Consider the following 15,597-nt stretch of genomic DNA (forward strand, 5'->3'; position numbering starts at 1 on the left):
TAAACTAATTTGGATGTTTTTCATACTAAATTTGTGAATTTTAAAGTTTAAAAAATAATTTAAAAATAAAAATAATTCATGATTTATGATTTAGAAAGATGAACAAGAGAGATCTTGTGCATTCTTTCTTTAACTAATTATTTCTCTTACCCCAAAACCCTAGCCATCATTAGGGATGGCAATTAAACCTAAACCTGATGGAGAAGCGCCCTGTAGAGACCCTAATTTTTGGTAATTACACTTGAAATCCTAAGTCTTAGGTTAATTACATTTTAGTCCCAAATTTCAAAAAATTTTACAAAATGGTCCAAGAAAGAATAATTTTTCTGTATTTATTTTGTATTATAACTAAATCCTAGAATGCCATTTTTATATTTGAAAATACCCCTAACATTTAGTTTTTATTTATTTTAACCCTTAGTCTCTACATTAATTCATACATTTTATTTGTTTTAGCCTATTTGAATATTTATTAGTTCTTTGCATCTTTATTATTTATTTGAGTAAATAAATATCTTTAAATAAATATTTTTATTATTTATTTGAGCAAATTAGTGGAAAACAAAATATCTAGATATTTATAAGTTTTCTTAGTCATTAAGCAAGAAGGGTAGAATGGTCTTTTTAACCCAAATTCATGGCCTATAAATTGAGATCATTGTCTCAATTTCCACTCTCACATTTCAGCAGCCCAGGGAGAGGGTGAGAGAGGGAGAGTGTGACTAGGGGAAGTAGAGGGGAAAAAAAAAGAGAAAAGGAAGAAAAGGTGACTCAAGAAGGTAAGAACCACATCTCTCTCTTGTCTCCTCTAATTTAAAAGAAATATCAAATTTATTTATTTCTCAAATCTGAATTTAGTGTAGGCTATTTGGTGTGTTTAGAGCTTGTGATAATTTTATTAGCCCCTAATTGTGTGTTTTTAGGGCTTGGATATTTTGTTTAAAAATTTGGTCCTGAGTCTCTGAAAAATAGTCCACTTCTTGAAATTTTATAAAATTCTAGAAAAATCATCTCATGTTGGTTCTTTTGTCAAAATTTATAATTCTGAGTCCTCTTTCCAACATAATTTATTTGGGTGAAAATCATCGGGTAGATTGAGAGGAAATCTAATTTTCCCAACGGGTGACAAATTTGGACAGGTTTTCGAACAGAGCTTGTATATGAATTTCTGGAGGTGCTGTGCAAATTCTAAGAATTGGAATTGAAACTAGACAGGTTGATTATTGTTTCTGTGCAATTTCAGCCCCTAATTTGACCTGAAAGTATTTTTACCAAAGCATTATTGTTAGCCTTACGGAACTGAATAGTGCTGAAAATTGTGTTTTACTAAGTGTTTCAAAACATTCCTAGTGTTGTTTGCTTGCTTTACCATACTTATGTATGCTTATCATGGGTTATATTTCCTCTCTTATGTTTGTCTTATGCTCTTTTATATTAACGAATTACCGCATGTGACTAACTTGCTTAGCAAAAGATCTAATAAATAAGAAATGATAAGGGGTTGGCAACGGGTTGACATTCAGATTAGTGTTTTGGAATAATTTATACATATGAATGACATGAATTATGATGGGATTAATACCAAATGAGTTAAGTCTTGCGCAAACGGTCTAAGCGAGCCCCTAGGTTGACACAGATGTATTCAGACTCTATGCGGTGGTTTCAAGGTGTAAGCAAGCCCTTTGGTATGGTATGTGCAGGGTGTAAGCGAGCCCTAGGCACAATTTGGGTGTAAGTGAGCCCACTTGTTTGGTCGTTCCTTTTGAGGTCCATCAATATCACTGACCGATAAATAACCGGAAGGTGGGCATAGGTGGTAAGGTCTGCAAATCAGCAAAAGGGAGAGTTCTGAATAGTCCAGTGTTCAATCCTTGTGGTTGGGTAGAAGGATCTCTTTGGGAGATTCTAGATGTCTAGTCTAACTACTAATTCATAGAACCTTATTGTAATGTTGTACTTATGTTACCCGATTTGTTCTGTGTATGGTTGATTGGTTGATAAAAGATATGGAGGTGTGTGTGTTTTTACTGGGTATTCCAAGCTTATGGCGTGTCATGCCAGGTGATGAAGCAGTTTACAATGGTGAAGGTTAATTCGAAGGCAAATAAAATGAAGTGTTGAAGCTGTAGTTTATTTGAAGACTTAGACTAGTTGTTTTTTTTTTCCTTTTAACTTTTGGTTTGGCAATATTTTGGTAATCCTGTAATGGACCGTAAACAAATTATCTATAATATTAACTCTGCTTATATATGTATATTAAAATATTTTGGTTGTCTATCCTACTTGTGTTGTATTATTGTACTTATTTAATGGCCCGGAAGTTGGGGCGTTACACGCCCCGCCCTGCTATTATTAGAGCAGAGTTCTTCAAAATTTTTCCCTCACGAGTCAGATATAATATTGGTTGGTTTTTTTCCGATTTTTTCGGGGCTAGGTTGGTGAATACCCATTAGTGAATTACCCATCCCCTTGTCTCCAAGTCAAGGTCAAGCAAAAAAATCGAAGAAAAAGTGATCGAAATCTTAAAATATGCGGACTTGGTAGAAGCGACAGAGCTCAAGTTCCGAACCACGGCCGTCGAGAGGCACGACATCGACCTCTCCCACCTCGACCACAAGTGGCTCGTCAAGCTAGTCGTGGAATCATACTTGGTTTCTTTGGAGGAAGACAAAGTCGAAGAACAAACCAAAGAGGTGGTTGTACCAGAACAAAAGGTCAAAACAAGGTTTTGATTTGAAGGAGGCAAGTGATGGTGGTGAGGGTCGAGTCATTTGCAAGGTGAGAGTTGAAACCCTAATTTATGCTTTGTTTGGTTGCTTAGAAATTGCAAGAAAAGAAGAGAAAGTTACAGTAGTTTGTTCCTTTACGTTTGCTTTTGTTTTTTCTGTTGTGTGAGCAAATGAAAAGCTTAGGTACTTGCACTTTAGTTGGGTCCCTACGTTTGATTGCTGTGAATTTGCTAGAAAAGAAGAGAAATTTTTAGTAGCCTTTAACTGGTTTTTTTTTTTTTTTTAATTATTATTTTTAGATTGTATTTGGTTCATCAATTTGAGAAGATATTTGAAAAAAAAAATGTGTATAAAATCTATCTAATCAATCCTCAAATCTATAACCAAACACAATCTTAATCAATTTGTCTCTTTCACTCACTTTTTTTAATTCTTAATTTTCGCTTTTGATTTGTTTATATTATGGAGATATACCTAAAGCAAAGCAAATGGGGGCAGGAAAAACCAATCCCCTTGAGGGGTAGGGGTAGGGGTGGTAAAAAAAAATTGGTCTCCGTTGGGCATTGGAGATAGGGAATGGGGAAAAAAAATAAAAATTAGAGATTGGGGATGGGAAGGGTAAAACCTACTCTACCCACCCCATTGCCATCCCTAACCATCATACAACCACGCCATTCTTATCCTATAAATATTACATTCATGCAATAATGCAACTTATTAATTTTTCTCTATCATTATGAGACAATTGGAGGTTAATTAATATTTAGTCTCTTGCATTACTTAAACAAACCCTTTCATTCTCTAAGCACACCTCTTTTTTCTTCTTTTTTTACTTATGGCCATTTTTTGTTTTTTCATTTCATATTTTATGTATCATTTGTCCCTCTACTCTCTACTAGCCATTATTTGTTTTTTTACTTATAATTATTTTTTTGTCAGAAATATTTTTTCACTTTGAATTTTTATGCAAAATTTTACCCTAAAATTTTGTGATAGTGTCATTTGTATAATAAAAAATATGTTATTGGACTCTTTATTATAAAGTGATAGATCAAAATCCAACCAAATCATTATTAATAATTTTTTTGTACTAATATTATGTTTATATATCACTACTATTATTTTAATTTTTTACTCTTAATATTTTGTTATATCATGATAGGTGTTCATTGACAATTAGTGTAGAGCATTACTTCAAAAGTACCTAATAATTTTTTCTTTAATATTTTTATAACTTCACTGTAATATTTTTTTATTTGCAGTTGATTTTGTTTAAGAATATCAATTCAAAAAATATTTACATAAACAAATATCTGTTTAAAATTTTTTGAATTGATTTTTGTTTAATTTTGTTTAAAAATATATTTAAAATATTTACAATTGTCTAGATTAAAGTGAAATTACAGCCATAATTACAACACTATAAAAAATATTATATTTTTTTTTATCGACGAAAATTAGTTGTTAGATTAGTTAGCATCTATAGGAGTTAGCCTCTCCACCATTTGCAAAGCACCAAGTGATTGCTCCCTTAGTTCAACTCCCCTAAGAGAGTTGAGCCCATGGCCTCCCCCTCGGAACATTACATATAATCTATTTTTTCAAAACTATTCAATATGCATAAATATGTACATTTTATTATGAAAAAAATACCAATTTAAAAAATACTTACATAAACAAATTGCTCAGGTGATTTGTGTTGATTGACATGAATCTAACATGGCTTAAGTACCTCAATCATCTCATAAAATTTAAAAATACTCTTACATTTTACTGTCAACTTAAATTTATTATACTCTATCAATTGACAAATCAAAATTTACCAATATGAGAATATTTTTCCCAATGTACTCACAAAAATAAATATAAAAATTTAAATAGAAAAAAGATTGGGAGCCCTAATTGTGGAGCTCTAATGGTGTGTGGGTCCCAAAATGATGTGATGCTTGTGCTGTGTTTTTTTTTTTTTTTTTTCATTGCAAAGTCATTAGAGCTCTATTTAGAGCTTCAAAATTAGAGGAATGTATCATTTCTGATTTAAATATTTCATTTCAATCTTTTTGCCACATTGCATTAAAAGTAAAGAGAGATAGAAGATGAGTGGGAGAGAAAAAGAGAGATAAAAAAGATAAGATTGTTTTATCATTTGACAAACTATGGTATGATGAAACATCTAAAAAAAAAACTATGGTATGATAAATTATAATTACGAATTTCATCGCTAATATAATTATACTTGACCGAAAGTATATTTTTTTATAATTTTAGAAAATTCATTTATTTTAATTTTACCAATTGAATTATTATATATCTATTTGTTATACAATACTTAGGACAAAATATTAATAACAACAAAAAATAAAATAAAATAAAAATTGTGTAACTCATGCCATGTTTAGAATGCTATATTTTTTTATTAAAAAGTCAATAAACTAAAAAGTACTAAAATGTGTTTGGCATGCACTAAAAAAAGAAAAAGAAAAAGGAAGTTAAAGGCTCTGTTTGGTGGAGCTTTGGAACGTTAGTTCCAGAGCTTGATTTGAACATAGCGTTTGTTTATGATTTTCAAAAATTAATTCCACAGTCACTTTTGAAAGCGCAACCGAAGGCGGGAAAATTTGGACTAACCGGTCGTCCCATCGACCGTCCGCCCCGTTGACTGAAACAGTGCAATATATATATATATATATATATTTTTTTTTTTTGCAATTGACACATGTTAATTTTTATATATTTAATAAAAAATATTTTCTGAATTTTTTAAAAAAATTTATGAACTTCAATAGAATTTTGAGTTCTGTGTTTGGTTATGGGTTGTAAGTTTTTGTATCAATTTAAAACTCTTTTCAAAACTCATTCACCAAACAAATTTTTTACATTCAAATAATAATTTCAAAACTCACAAACTCAAAATACAACTCTATTCTCAAATCATATTTAAAAAACTCTACCAAACGTAACAAAAAAATCTTTGTACCAGTTTGAGAAGACCAAACAATTCTTGTGAGTGAATGCATAGGTATTTACATCTTTGGAAGGGTAAAACGAAAAATTTAAGTAACAAACAAAAATATTTGCATTTTCTCATACAATTAAAAAACTCATTCTTAAATACATTTTTCTTATCAGCTTGTTTGGTTCTATTTTTTCACAAAATACTTTTCAAAAAATTATACTTTCTTATTTTTTGTATTTTTTTATTTTCACTAATTTTTTTTAAATATTTTAAGCAATTTTTTTACTTTTTAGACACACCTAACATAAATACACCTAAAAAGTAAAAAAAAATAGGAAAAAGCACCATTAAATCCCTAATTTGGAAATGTTAACCCATTTAGTCCCGACGTTTTTTTGTTGGACTAATAGGTCCTATTTTATGTGTAAAGATATTAGTACCCGTTTATTTATGCGTCTGGGTCAGTAACTGATGGGGTAATTTTGGGTTGGTGTAATTTACCGAATTGCCCAAGAAGCTTATTATAGGCCTTTTTTAGATTTATCATCAACATCAACTACATCTTCAACATCATCAAACATCATCAAACATCAACAATATCATCAAACATCACAACATCATCAACATTGTGAACATCATTAATACCAACTACATCTTCAACATCATCAAACATCAACTACATCTTCAACATCATCAACGTCATCAAACATCAACAAACATCATCAACATCATCAACCATAAACAACATCAACTACATCAGCATTATCAATATCATCAACATCTCCAATCCTCTGCATCAAATCCCATCTTAGATTTGTCCAGGAACATCAGCACTCGATCGATGAGACCTCCGAGTGGAGGACCTTTGCCAATGACGGTAGTGGTGTTCGATCATTCTGCTGCCGACACAGTGTGCTCGGAGTGCATTCATCAACATCATCAACATCTCGAATCCATCATTAACGTCATCAACATCTCCAATCCTCTGCATCAAATCCCATCTTAGATCTATCCAGGAACATCAGCACTCGATTGATGAGACCTCCGAGTGGAGGACCTTTGCCAATGACGGTAGTGGTGTTCGATCATTCTGCCGGCAACATAGTGTGCTCGGAGTGCAGTCTGATGTTAGAATCACACTCGATCGATGAGACCTCTGAGTGGAGGACTTTTGCCCCTGACGGTGGTGGTGTTCGATCATTCTACCGGAGACACAGTGTGCTCAGAGTACGAATTGTCACCGACAGAGGCCTCTTCACTGTCTTTTCGAAGCCTAACGGCGTCACCACCAATAGTTCTGGGTGTGTTTCAGCGTTGAGGAAGAGGAGGAGAGAGAGAGAGAGAGAGATTAGGGTTGTGATGGCTGCCATTGTTGGCGAGATTGAGAGACCTGCAAAATGAAATCAATAGGGGTAAAAATGTAAACTCCGTATATAATATACCAAAAACATATATCATATCAAAAATAAAAAGGACTAAATGGTTTAAGAAAAAACACTCATGACTAACTAGAGCAACATTTACCAAAATGGGATTTATGAGTAATTTTTCCAAAAAATTATAAAAAAAATCTTTTAAAAATTCACTAAATACCAAAAATACAAAACAAATACAAGAATTCAGTACATTTTTTGTATTTTTATATATTTATTAATTTTTTAAAATATTTTTTTTATAAACTTTTTACTTTTTAGATTTACCTAAGTAAGGTGCATTTAAAAAAGTAAAAAAACTGTTTAAAATTTTAAAAATATTCACTAAAAACAAAAAAACACCAAAATCAAAAAATTTAGTTTTCAAAAAACTTAATCCAGAAAACTTATTTAATTTTTGATTTGTTTTTAAATTATTTTTAATTAATTTAAAAATAAATTTATCAATCACTCTTTAATTTCGTGCATAACACAAATATTATGCTAGTAATAATATAACAAAATAAGGAAAAATTAGGTAAGAATCCCCTATGGTCCGTTTGGTAGAGCTGTGGGAAAGTGATTATACATTATAATTTAACAGATTATAACTTATAGCTGTGAACATAAGCTGGTAACCTGTTTGGTGCAGCTGTGGGATTATGGATTTAAGCAGCAAAGTAGTGTTTGGTAAATAAGCTGTAAAATAGTTTTTTCTATATAATTGTCATTTTTGCCCTTATAAGATATAAAATTTGCAATTTCATTTAAAATACATTTTTTTCTTCTCTTCTTCTTTGTTAATTTTTTTAATTTATTAATTCATTAAAATTAATATTCATGTTTTAATTTATATTAATGTTGTGATTTCATTACATATTATCTTTCATATATTCATTATCAAAATTATTAATTTTTTTCGTATCTTCTTTCTCTGTATTTTTTTTCTTTATTAATATGAAAAGTAAATATTAATTGAAATAAATTGTGTTAAATATTAAAATTATCATTTTGTCCATCAATTATTATTATTATTATTCATTTTAATTATTTTTATTAATATTTCATTTTTAGTAAATATTAATTATAAAAAGTAAATATTAATTGAAATAACTTGTTGTAAATATTAAAATTATTATCATTTTGTCCATCAATTATTATTATTAATTGAAATAAATTGTGTTAAATATTAATTCTGAAAAGTAATTTTTAAATTTTTTTTTCATAGTAACTATTAATTCTGTTTTTATTAATTCTGAAAATTATTTTTTTCTTTTTTAATTAATATTAATATTGATATTTTTCTTTTCTTTTTTACAGTTTATTTTCAATTTTTTTTCTAGGGTTTCAAAAGCACAGGGAAGACGATCGACGACGGTTCAGATCGCGACGGCGTTGGTTTAGATCGACGACGGCGTTGGTTCAGACAGACAGAGCTTCACGATCGCGATGGCGACGAACCCGAGATCGACCGGCGCCATGGATGTAGCGCAGAGAGAGAGAGAGAGAGAGACATAGAGAGAGAGAGAGGGAGAGAGAGAGCAGAGAGAGATCTCTGTTTCATCGTCGGAGCGAGTGACACGTCGCCGAAAATCGCATGCGTCTCTCTTTGGTTTGTGAACAGTGTTGAGATGTGGTGTATATATAGTGGCATTTTTGTAAATAATGGAGATTAAGAGGGGCATTTAAGTCATTTTAGCACCATGTATAACAGCTGCGCGCTTAAGCTATCTCCTTAAGCACCTCCAGACCCACTTGAAAAATAAGTTGAAAATTAACTTTATTTAAACTATAAGTTGGTGAAATAATTTTTACCAAACACATTTTAAGTTATAAGTGACTTTAAACTACAAATAAGTTTTACTAAACGGGACTTATATATTTATGTAAGAGTTTAAAAATGAATACTCACTCCAAAAATTCAAATTCAAATTTGTTTGATCCAACAATGCACGCGTTAAAATATTCAGCCAGAAGGGCATACGTCTCCAAAATAACCATACTACCCTTCTCCAGTCAACACTCCTTATTTCATTGGATCCACACACGAGTTATCTGTTAAAATGAAAACACATTTTGTTCTCTCTCCTCCATCTCTCTCTCTCTCCTCCATCTGTTGAATTCGAAGCACTAGCGGAGAGAGACACAGAGATCAACACGTCGCCGTCGATGTCAGAGGCTCCGATGCCCTCTCCCTCTGTTCTCCTCTGCGGCTATCGTAGATGTTGGCATCGCCGCTTATCGTTCATCAGCAACGACGATGCCGTCGCTCCCGCTTCCGCTGCTCCTCGCTTTACCGCCGTTGTCTTCTTCGAGATTCACGAACTGGATACCTGATTCGCCGCTGCAATAGTTCCTGTCGGAGTTCATCAGGTTCATCAGGGAGGCGGGTGTAAGTGGTGGCGTCACCGCCGGAGACGGACGAGAAAGGAGGCGGCGGAGGAGGGAAGTCGTGCGAGATGGTGCGAATAACGCGATGGTGATGGTTAGAGTTGGATTTGGAGAGCTTTTACCCAGATCTACTCATCTTCCTTCTTCTCCTGCATCTATTTTATTTTTTTATTTTATAGTTGATGATAATGATGAAATTAAGTATAGATTTTAGTTTTTTAAATTCAATTTTTTGGAAAATTAATGATTTTTGTTTTTCATTTTTTTAATAAATATTTTTAGAATTTTAAGTATTTTTTTATTTTTTAAATGGTTCTTATTTAGATGAATCTAAAAAGTAAAAAGTGTGTTTGATTTGCTTTTGAGAGTGATTTTTAAAAAAAAAATATTAGGGAGAGAGTTTAAATTTTTTTTGATTTGTTTAATTGTATATTTTGAAATTAATTTTAGAGTTTGGAATTTGAGATAATTTGATATTTTTTTATAATTGAATAAATGTGTGTGAGAGAAAAAGTGATTAAAAAAAAGAGAGAAAAAATAATTGATTGATGTGTAAGAGAGAATGTTTTGATATTTTTTTTAAGAAAAATCACACACCAAACAAAATTTTGAAAAAAAAAATCAAAAACAATTCTTCCAAAAGCAAACCAAAAAAGTCCAAAATATTTGTGAAAAAATATTTTAAAAAATTAATAAATATATAAAAATATGAAAAATATATTGATTTTTTTTTTTGTGTTTTTGATATTTAGTGATTGTTTTCAAAAAATTTATAAAAATTATACTTTTTAAGTATATTTATATTATGTGTGTTTAAAAATTAATTTTTTTAAAAAAATATTAAAATTTAATTTTTTAAAAAAATATTAAAAAATTCAATAAAAATAAAAAAATAGAAAAATAAGAAAATAAAATTTTCTGAAAAGTGCTTTTAGAAAATTCAAACCAAGTAAAGTGAATTTTTTTTTCTTTTCTTCTGTTGAATAGATGAGAAGTGAGTGGGAGAGACTTAGGTCTCGTTTGGGAACAGACTATTTTAATAATTTTTTTAAGTTTTACAAAAGATGTGCAGAAAAATAGAAAAAGTGATGTAACAATTTGTAGTGACTTTTTAACTTTTTAACTAAAATTAAAGTTGTCAAACGAGGCCTTATATATATATATATATATTTGGTGTTGTTGTTGATGATGATGAAACAGATTGCAGATATGACAAATTTGTTCAAGATTTGAACAGATAAAAAAAACTATAAAATGACTTTTTAGAGATAAAAAGTAAATATATAAGAAAAAATAGGCTTGCGATATTCAACAAATAGGGGAAAATAAGTTTGAATTTTAATAGACAAAAAAAATTAGAACAAATAGGAAAATATTGGATAATAGATTTCAACAGATAGAATTTTACACATAAAAATTTCAACATATAGGTAAAAATAGGACCAGAATTTGAACAGATAAATAAAAAAATTGAACGGATAAAAAAAATTGAACAAATAAATATAAATTTGAACAAAGTCAATGAAAATTTGAACAAATAAATATAAATTTGAACAGATAGTCAACGAAAAATCAACAGATAAATTAAGGAATAAAATTAAAAGTAAAGGACAAATTAGATTAACAGTCCCTATAGTTTAAAATTCGCGTCACTTTGGTCCCTGACTTTTCAATTGTGACGCATTTGATCCTAAATTTTGAATCTTATTAAAAATAAGGACAATTGAAGATACTATTACTCAATTTTAAGGGTAAAGTCGTCAATTTAATAAAATATAAACTAATTTAACAAAAATAAATGTTAAAAAAATATTTTTAAAATTTTAAAATAATTTCTACCCACCAAAGATAAAATTATGTAAAATTAATAAATCTTTTAGATATTTATTTATTTATTTTACCAAATTAATATTCATTATGTGTTTAGATGATAATCATATAATGAGTGATTGTTAGACTTTTAATATGTAATTGATATATTTAATATATAAAATGTTCTTAGTTTTGAATTTTTTGATTTAATGGATTGGTTTAATAATGATACCAAAATTATCGTCATATTTGACTTTTAAAAAAATAGAAATTAATTTAATGAAAATAAAAACAACCGCCCATTACATGAACATCATCCAAACACATAATAAAAATTAATTTGGTAAAATAAATAAATAAATAAATTCTTAACAAATTTATTAATTTTACATAATTTTATCTTTAGCGTGTAGAAATAATTTTTAAAATTTAAAAAATATTTTTTTGACATTTATTTTTGTCAAATTAGTTTATATTTTATCAAATTGACGACTTTGCCCCTTAAAATTGAGTAATAATATATTCAATTGTCCTTATTTAGAATAAGATTTAAAATTCAGAATCAAATGTGTCACAATTGAAAACTCAGGGACCAAAGTGACACAAGATCCAAACTATAGGGACAGTTAGTGTAATCTGCCCAAAAGTAAACTATCCTCCAAAAGTAATGAAAGGACTTTTTACCAAATTATTTTATAAATGGTGGATCTCTTACCAATAAAAAAATATTCACAGAACCTTATACCCTCCTTACCTTAGACTTTTCAACAATTATTTCTTTAAAATTAGGTAGAAATCTCTTTATATATTTATGTAAAAGTTTAAGGACAATAACAATTTGTTTGCTAGTTCCTAAGATTTGAAAAAGGGAAATTTTAGGTAGCGTTTGGTAGAATTTAAAAAATATGATTTGAGAATACAATTGTATTTTGAATTTGTGAGTTTTAGAATTATGATTTAAGTATAGAAAATTTGTTTAGTTATGAGTTTTGAAAAAAGTTTTGAATATTTGATGTGACATGTGAAATAAGAAAATTTGTTTTGTTATGAGTTTTAAAAAGAGTTTTCAAAACTTGGGGTATCCTAAATAAGTGCACTTTTTTGACTTTTTGGACTAAAAAGTGAAGGAAAAAAAAAAAGGTTGTTTGGGATAATTTTTTAACTTTTTATGAAAAAATGTGTAATATAATATTATTACAAATGCTAAAATGACTCTTTTACCCTTCCAAACTGACACAGTAGCAGGAAGAGATGTTGCGTGCTTGTTGGGTAGCATGCCTGTGAATAAGTGGCTCCCATTGGTCCACATAATTAGACAATGGGAACAATTGTGCAATGGTCATATTTTAGTGTTGTTGTTGAACATTATTTTTTATTTTTTATTCATTTCTTTTTTTATTAACTGGACAATGGGAAACATTGTGCAACGGTTATGCACAATGCTGGTGTTGAACATTATTATTTTTTATTATTCTTTGCATTTTTTATTAGCTAGTCTTGCTTGATACGTGGGACCAATAACAACAAACCAAAACCTTGTACCATAAACAAAAAAATTTTTGTAATTTTTTTTTATTTTTTTGAACAATATTTTTTGTGGACATATGTAACACAAAAAGGGATAGAAAAGTATATAAAGTTCCTGCTGAAAAGTATTAAAAATTCACACAAGCAAAACAAATTTATTGCGTTATTTTTGTGTTATGTGTTTTTTCAAATTTCTTCGACACAGATTATTGTTTATAGAAGGTGCATCTAAAAAAAAAAATGTTGCTTGTATCACAAAATTATTGGACATACGTCCATCATGTATTTTATATGTTAGTGATTGGACATACTTCCTCTATAAATAAAATTCATTCACAATCTATTTTATCGAAAATATCAAAATATTAAAACCAAACGTCTTTATAAATATATGATAATATAAATTTGAATCCCAGTTACACATATTAAAAATTTAACCAACATTATTGTTTCAAACATTCGCCCCTATCGCTGCGCTTGCCCTCCGAGTTGGTACGTAATGTTCGCTCTTACGACAGCCATTGCAGGGTCGGAGTCCCCTTCCTCAATCACATCGGCAACCTGTGTGTATTCATCGTTGTCGGGCATTTCCGGGGCCACGTATTCGTCGCTGTCTAGGATAGCCAGCGTGACCTCATCAATTTGACTGTGTCGGTGTATGAAGTTATATAACGCCATCGACGTACATACAAAGGTCACTTGATTAGAGAAACTGAACTTCTGAATATTCCGCAATGCCCCCCACCTCGACTTCCAAGCACCGAATGTCCGCTCGATACAACTACGCAATAATGAATGTGCCTTATTAAACAGTTCAAACTCATTCTGTGGTGTTTGATTCTGATTGGCATTTTGGTGATACCTATACCCCTTGGACGGGGCTAGGTAGCATGTCTTGTTGCTATAGCCGCTATCCACCAAATAGTATTTTCCTGCAACGAACGCAAAAATGTTATTCATTGTGGCCTGTTTGGTAACCATTTTGTTGTCAGTTTGCAGTTTATAATTACAAAACTCAAAATTATTACCAATAAAACATTGTTCGAAAATAGTTTTTTTAGTTTATAAATGGTTGTCACCTACAATAATTTGAGGAAAAACATAGTGTCAAAAAATGAGTTTATGTTGTTTTTAAACTGACATTTAAAATTTTTAGTAACAAATTTTTTTTTTCAAGTAATTTTTTTGTTTCAAATAATTTTTCTTGCAAGTAATTGTTTTTCAATTAATTTTGATTTTCAAATAATGATTTTCCAATTACATTTTTTTTTTGTAAAATAATTTTTCTTTCCATTCAATTTTTTTTCCCTAATAAATAATTTTTCTATTATTGTGTTACTAAGGTAGCGTTTGGTAATGTTTACGTTTTTGGTTTATGTTTACAAAAATTTTATAAACTGATTTTTGTTTATTTTTAGAAAAGCATAAATAATAAATGTGTTTGGTTTGGACAAAATATTTGAAATTTTTTGAAAACATAAACTAAAAAACATGTTTGTTAAGGCCTACTTTTAAAAAAAAAAAAATTTTAAAATTTTTTGACAATAGGATCATACACATTGTAATAAGCAAACATAATAACCATATTGATACAATACCAACCATAGATAAATTTAATAACCATATTAGTGTAATGTTCATAACAACTTACAAACCATAATAATAACATCTCAATTCTGCCGCAAACCATAAAAAAACATCTTTCACAATCTATTATACACATAAATAATATTTCAATTGTTTTTGACAGATTCCCAAATTTGACCAGCAATTTGATTCCTTACATCAGACATATGACGTAGTTGAGGTTGACTAATGTCTACATCAATTGGTTGCTGAGAACTACTTCCTGCATGTGTCAAGCTGCTACTACCACCTCCACTTGGCCCAACATCTTCAACGATACGATCTGGATTGGCCCATTCAGCGAACAATGTGTCACTTTGAGAATGTATCCTTATCCAGTTGTGCATTGTACAACAGGCAATGGGGATGTATCTCTGTGTCTTAGTTGAATACGGAGGCATGTCTCTCAAAATTGGGAAATGAGCCTTCAAGACACCAAAGTATCTCTCAATCACATTGCGCAGTGAGGAGTGTCGGTAATTGAACATTTGCTTCTTGTTTCTTGGTTGTTGACGTTGAGTACGAAACTTATTTAGATGGTGCCTCTCACCACGGTATGGCGATAAAAAGCTAGGCATATTTGTATAACCCAAGTCGACAACATAGTATTTATCTGTTCAACATGTATGTATCTACTATTATGGGTTGGCAAAAGAACATTCATTATAAATTAACAAAATGCCATATAATATGTACCTGTTGGTGGCATTGGAAATAAATTTGCTGGATCATGTACGGTTTCAATGAACACTCTTGAATCATTTGCAGTGCCCTCCTAACCGGCCAATACATACGTAAATCGCATATCAAATGAGCAAACACACATTACATTTTGCGTTGTAACTATATGTTTACCCTGATATGGTATTTGCTCTGATGCTGGCACCCTTGCAGATATGTGAGTACCGTCAATTGCTTCAGCACAATCCTATTTGACAAATGACTTTAATAATGCAAGATATTTTACTAAAATTTATACTTCAAATATTCTGTTAGTGATTACCTTAAAAAAAGGGTAGAAGCGTGGATTATGTCGAATTTTTGTAGGCACCTCGTCAAAATCTAGAGGCCTTATAACTTATTTACCAAGCCTACACACTGCCTTCAAGACTTGGAAGTATTTGGAGATGGTGTGGCCAGAATG

At 30.1% G+C, this 15,597-nt stretch overlaps 1 long non-coding RNA gene across 3 annotated transcripts; it reads left to right on the forward strand.

Annotated features, from left to right (window-relative positions):
• Positions 1 to 675: 675 nt before the first annotated feature.
• On the forward strand, positions 676 to 2,993 carry LOC145795180 (uncharacterized). 3 transcript variants are annotated; one of them, XR_014335572.1, is made up of 3 exons: positions 686 to 779; positions 1,140 to 1,215; positions 2,435 to 2,993. It is a non-coding gene; the product is annotated as an uncharacterized LOC145795180 (long non-coding RNA). The 3 variants fall into 3 exon arrangements; XR_014335573.1 differs by lacking the exon at positions 1,140 to 1,215 and having other exon boundaries at positions 676 to 779; XR_014335571.1 differs by having other exon boundaries at positions 1,140 to 2,993.
• Positions 2,994 to 15,597: the final 12,604 nt, after the last annotated feature.

This window comes from Camellia sinensis, chromosome 7 (genome assembly GCF_055761805.1).
Source record: "Camellia sinensis isolate YWXY chromosome 7, ASM5576180v1, whole genome shotgun sequence".
Lineage (NCBI taxonomy): Eukaryota > Viridiplantae > Streptophyta > Magnoliopsida > Ericales > Theaceae > Camellia > Camellia sinensis.